The following is a 6326-nucleotide window of genomic DNA, read 5'->3' on the forward strand; positions in this document are numbered from 1 at the left end:
GCATTTTGCTCACATTCACCTCCATTTCTCTCTTACCCTTATCTTGTTCTCCCTCTCCCTTCCCAGCCCATACTTTCTAATCATGCCTGGTAGCACCAAACCTGCAACACCAGCACTCAGGAGACAGAAACCAGAGGATCTGAAGCTAAAGCCACCATCTACTTTCATATACATATCTAAAAAATAAAAACACATACATGTAAAACATATATATATATATATATATCACATATACATACATGCATACACACACAGAAAGAAAAGAGAGAGAGAGAGAGGGAGAGAGAGTCCATGTAGTCCTGGCTGTCCTGGAGCTCCCTATGTAGACCAGGCTGGCCCCAAGTTCAGAGATCCCTCTGCCTCTGCCTCCTGAGTGCTGGGATTGAAGGTGTGGGCCACCTGGAGACCACCTTGTTCCCCATTTTGTTGTTCTTCCCCTCTCTCCTCCTCCTCCTGCTCTGGCTATGTTCTCCACTCTTCTTCGTTTTACCCTCCATCCTCCTTTTCCACTGAGTTTAATTAGTGTGGTTTGCATGCATGCATCTTTGGCAGCTTACTGGTGGCTACACTCCTGAAGAAAATGATAGCCACCCCTCGGTAACCATCAACTGTCAACTGCTCCGCAGCGAAGAGCGAGACCTCAGGTGGCCTGCCCCATCCATGGTGGGATGTTGATGGGCAGGTGACCACAGTAGCAATGAATTCATGAGTGTAATGGCCATTTTATGTCCAGAAGACTGGTTTTCACAGCACTTCTCCCCATCCTTCAGTTTTAAATTCTCCCTGCTTCCTGGATGCTCTCTGAGCCTCAGGAGTGGGGTGGGATGTCGCTGTCCCATTTAGGGCTGGACACTCAAGAGTAGCTTGTTCCCAGCACTTTGACTAGTTATAAGGGTCTTAGATAACAGCTGCTCACAGCTAAATGATGTTTCTCTGGCCAAGGTTGAGAATAACATTACTCTGTGGGTATAGACATAAGTATTTTGGAGACAATTTGACAACAACATATCCATTAATCAAAACAATGGTCCTAAGGTCCCCCGCTGTGGCCCATGATCTTCCCACTCATGTGTGATTTGATCAGGTTTACATCTCCAGGCATGAATTCTCCTGTGGAGCAGACTTCAAATCCAAGAAAGTGTTTGGTTACTATCAAAACATTCACATCACTGTGGCATTAATCTGCATATCTTGCCCAGAAAGTCAGTACTGTAGCATTTAGGGTCCAGTGCTGGGTAATGCCGTTGGTGACTTTCGACACCCCCACACCCAGCTGTTTGCCTAAGACCTTCTGACTGGAAACTAGCCAGAAGAGAACTTTCCAGGTCGGTTCCACCTTGATTTCTCTATGTCTTACAATGAAAGTATGTTGTATAATTAGCAATGAGGTCTTACCCTCTCCTGCTGGGAAACTAAGATCAATATGAACAGAGCTTGTATTGTGTAGGGGGCTTGTAGAGAATCCCTGACCAACAATCAGACATAGACATTATCCTGTGGGAATGAAAGCAACTGTAGGTGTCTGAGGAGCAGAGGGATCCAGTTCATGGGTAGGTCTGAGGCTCTGCTCTGTATTGTAAGGCCTACTCTTAATTGTATTACATGTCCATCATCACTTTGTTTTTATCCATTGTAATTGTTGATGCTTACTTACCAGGCCAAGGTCACCTGATATGTCCATGATGAATGTAACCAGGCCAGTTGGAGGGTCCACAGTAAAACTTAATCTGTAGCAATTTTATTGAGAACAATTGGACTTTTTATACCTTTATCAGAAACAGAATATAATGGCAATTGCCATGGTAAATACAGTTGTTTGCATGCATGCATCGTGTGCAGCTTGCTGGTGCCTACACTCCTGAAGAAGAATGATAGCCACCCCTCAGTAACCCTCAACTGTCGACAGCTCCCCAGCGAGGAGCGAGACCTCGGGTGCCAGGATACACTGATGTTTGCAAGCTATCCTGGGTACACAAGATTGATGTCTCGAGCCAATTGTCCTGTCAAGCTTCCATGTTCTCTTGACTTCTAAGGGAACACATGGAGAAACACAAAGCAGCTTGAATGAGTCATTGCTTGAGGGAGTGCATCAGTCTCTCAGGGACTGGAAGGAACATTGTGCTCCAGGAGCTATGGACTTGAACCCCAAAAACATACGACACATGCCTCTCATGGCAGTTAAACCAGGCCAACTCCATGGTTCCCTGTAATTAATCCTTAGTGATTCTCCTGCCTCGGCATGATAATAGTAGTGGGCCATTACATTAGGTCTCTCATGTCATCTCTAAAGGAATATTTGTAGAACTGAAGGACAGTTTCTCAGAAGACAGGAGTCTTGGAGCCTTTGAGGATGATGCTAAATTGTGCTCATCACTTGTGATCTCCAAGGTCACTAAGGCAGCTTAGTTTTAAAATGAGATCACACTAGCAGGCTCAGCCACTTCCTTCTCCCTAGTGATATATTCCACTGAAGTTCCAACCTATGCAGGGGGATCTTAAACATTTCCCTTCCCTGTGATTTCTGACTTTTATTAGTGCCCTGTCGTCATAAGACTATTAATACAGAATTTTAGACATAGTAGCACACGCCTGTACTCTTGGCACTGGGGTAAGGATGCAGGAAGATCAAGTCAAGGTCAATTTCAGCTATATAATGAGTTACAGCTATAAAATGAAAGTGAGTCTCAAAAAATGAATAAATAAAAATAGTTTCTCATTTTCCTGTCTTGATAAATGGCTTTAAAACAAAAGTGCAACATATGCTTATTTTTGTTAGTTTTCTCTACTCATTTAGATAGATTTGTATGTTTGTGAGTATATACACACTCATGTGTGTATTGGGGAATGCACCTGTGTGTACAGAGGCCAGAAGGGTGCATCTTGTGTCCTTCTTTATGACTCTCTGCCAAGCCCTTTGAGGCAGAGTCTCTCTGAACCTAGGGCTCCCCTTTTCTTGGCTAAGTTAGAAGCCATTGAGCCCAGCATCCTCTTGTGTCTGCTCCCCTCAGAGCTGGGATTGCAGGCATGTGTGCGGTGCTTAGCTTTTTATGTGGTGCTGGGATCCGAATTCTGTTCCTCGTGATTGTGTGACAAGTACTCTTGACTGCTGATCCATCTCACAGTCCCTATGCTCTCAACTAAATACTGTCTCTGGAATTACTTTGTCAGTTTTAGGTTTGGAGTCCAGGGCCTGTCTCACGCGGCACCTGCCCTCTCATTGAGTTTCACGCTCCGCTGACTCCATATTATGACTCTCTTTTCATGTTACCTCCTCACTGAAGGAACTGGAAAAGATTTCAGGTTTGAGAGTTTTAAAACAGCTGGACATGCAACTCAAAGGACTTAGTTTTGTTGACTGGAGCACTGAGTCTCAGTTGAAATTCCAAACTGGCACAATCCAGTCCTGACTCTGCTAAATATGTTGGAGTGACTATTACCTTTGATTTTATAATTTTCAGATCACACTAACCCACAACAGTACTCAAGGGGAGTATAGATGCCACCCAAAGAACTTTGTGCAAAATAGAGGAGACAGGTGAAATTTGGGTTAGACTCACTTGGACACATTGTGTGTCTCGTGTGTGTGTGTGTGTGTGTGTGTGTGTGTGTGTGTGTGTGTGTGTATTGTTCCTCAGTGGAGGTAGCAAGGGAGGCCAGAAGAGGGTGTCAGAGCCTTTGGATTTGGAGCTCCAGGTGGTAGTAAGATGCCTGACATGGTATTGGGAGCAACTCATGTCCTTTGAAAGAGGAGCAAGCACTTAGCTGCTGAGCCAGGTATCCGGCTCTGGTTATGATTGTTTTATTGCTCTTTGTTGGGGGGGTTGTGGACGTGTGTGGAGAGCAGAGGTCAACTTTCAGATGTTGGTCCTGGCCCAGAAACTTTCATTTTCATCTCACAGTGCAAAAATCATTTACTCAAGGAAATGCTAGTCTGTTAATGGACTCAAGGTGCCTTCTCAACTGTAAGGCCATAGAAAATAAAATAAAACTGTGAGGCCATAGAAAATAAAATAACCAAGTTACATATTTTCAATATCCAATGGTATGGAATAAATACCCAATCATATGGGAGTAATACAGAAAAATAATTCACACAAGTCAAGTCTAACACCCGCAAGGGAAACAAACAAACAAACAAACAAACAAACAAACAAACAAAACCAAACAAAAAATATCCTACCACTCCATGTCCAGCATCTGGGGCCCCTGCTGGAATCATCTCTGCTCCGGCAGCTTGTGGGCAGCCTGGTCCCTGCAGCTCTGCTCCGGCAGCTTGTGGACAGCCTGGTCCCTGCAGCTCTGCTCCGGCAGCTTGTGGGCAGCCTCGTCCCCGCAGCTCTGCTGCAGACAGTAGACGGTCTCTTTCGTGAACCAACTCCACGCTGTGCTTAAAGCGCTTTGCATCTGCACCCTTCTAGGGTCTCCACACCGCTCTCACGCCTCTCATGCTCCGAAGGCCAGGACCGCAGGATGATGCTCCCAAGTTCTGTTGCCAGGTTGAGACGTAGCCTGGCTCCCCTGGGCCGTAGCTCCAATGGCCTCTGCGTGCCTTTATAGTTGATCCTGGGAAAACAGCTCTCTAGGTAACCACTTTGCAGCAGTCACAGTGGGGGCGGGGGAGGAACATCGGAGAACTGGGAGGTCAGTGAGATCAGCGTGCATGGTGTGAGATTCTCAAATAATCAATAAAAATATTATGTTTATAAAAAAAAAAAACTAGAGCAGAGGTTCAGCTGAACAGTCGTTGTTAAAATGGCTGTTCTCCAGCCCACTTCCCAAGAAGATTCTCCTTCCCTCCGGATCCTTGGGAACTCGGCCTTCACTGTCACTGTTTCTCTCAGGACTGTAGTGCCCTGAGCACTGATCAGAGTGTCTCATCCAGACCTGCTTCCAGGAATTTAGGATTTTATATCACAGAGGACCAAACTCTTCCATAGTCCTTCAGCAAATCAGCCAACTTCCTCCTCACCACACGGCCAGGTTATCTCACCAATGACCTCACCTCCCTTATACAAACTTTCTGAATTGAAGGGACACTAGCCCACTCAAACAGGTGACTCTGGCAGGCCATTCCCTCTGCCTTGCTAAAAACCATTAGATTACATTCCTAAAGCTAGGCACCAAGCTCCACTTCTTCCTGAGGCTGACTACCAAAGTCCAGCAATCAGAAGCCCCCCTTAGGCTCACCTAATTAACATGCCCAAGTAAAACTAAACACCTCACCCTATCATGGGGTTCCCCCCTTTACCTTTATAAACTGTCACCTGCCCGTGTGCCACTCTGTCTCCTCTCTCTCCAGAGGCAGTCTGTTGTCCTCTGGGACAAGTACCCCCTCCCCATTCCCTTGTGTCTTTCCCCTTCTCCCTGTCCCCTATCTCCTTTACCCACATCCTAGCCCATCCTAACACAGACCTCCCATTTTTCTCCTCTTAAAAATCACACCCGCAAGGTCATTTGCTGCCGTTTTTCTGCCGGAGTCAGAAAGCAGCCACTTAAACTTTTCCTGCTTAATAAAGGATCTCTCTGTGAAAACAGGTGTTTGGCTGTGGTTTGTGTCTAATCTGGGGTCTTGGAGGGAGCCCCTGCTGTGTGGGGGTCCCCTTCATGCATTAGTTACCTGTCCCTTCTCAGTGATGAAATAAAGGAAAAAGTAAGCTAAGAAAGGAAGAGATTCCTTTGGCTCACAGGTGAAGGGTCCAGTCCATCCTGGTGGGAAAGTCGTGGTGGCAAGAGCATGCAGCAGCTGGTCACATGATATCTTAAGTCAGGAAGCAAAGAGATTGTGTGTGGTATTCAGCTCATTTCCTTGTTTTTATTTAGCCAGGAGAGACAGTCCCGGTGATGAAGTTGTCTACATTCAGGGTGGGTCTTTGCTCTTGGTTCAGCCTTTCAGAATGACTCTCATGGGCACTGCCAGAAGTCTGCTTTCATGGTGATTCTAGATACAGTCAAGATGACAGTGATGATTGACTATTATGACCCTTACATCCGTGTCTATGTATATTTATCTGAAGATTAAATTATGCTATATGTCATGTATTTAGCTTATCATACATAGCCTAGGTTGACCTTGGTTCATATTCCTCTTGCATCAAACTCCCAAATGGCCTGATTATAAGTGTAATTCTTGCCTATTTATAGCTTAGCAGGTTTATTTTTAGAAACTGCCATCTGTGAATTATGATTATGGGGTTGGCAAGACCAAAGTCTATATAGCACCTGGTAGAACTTCAGACAGATTCGGAAGCTGCATTTTCAGAGCAGACTTCCTCCTGTCTGTGAAAGTCATTGTTTGCTCTAAGGTCCTGTTATCAGGTCAAGGATTC

The sequence above is a fragment of the Peromyscus leucopus genome, chromosome 22 (assembly GCF_004664715.2).
Source record: "Peromyscus leucopus breed LL Stock chromosome 22, UCI_PerLeu_2.1, whole genome shotgun sequence".
Lineage (NCBI taxonomy): Eukaryota > Metazoa > Chordata > Mammalia > Rodentia > Cricetidae > Peromyscus > Peromyscus leucopus.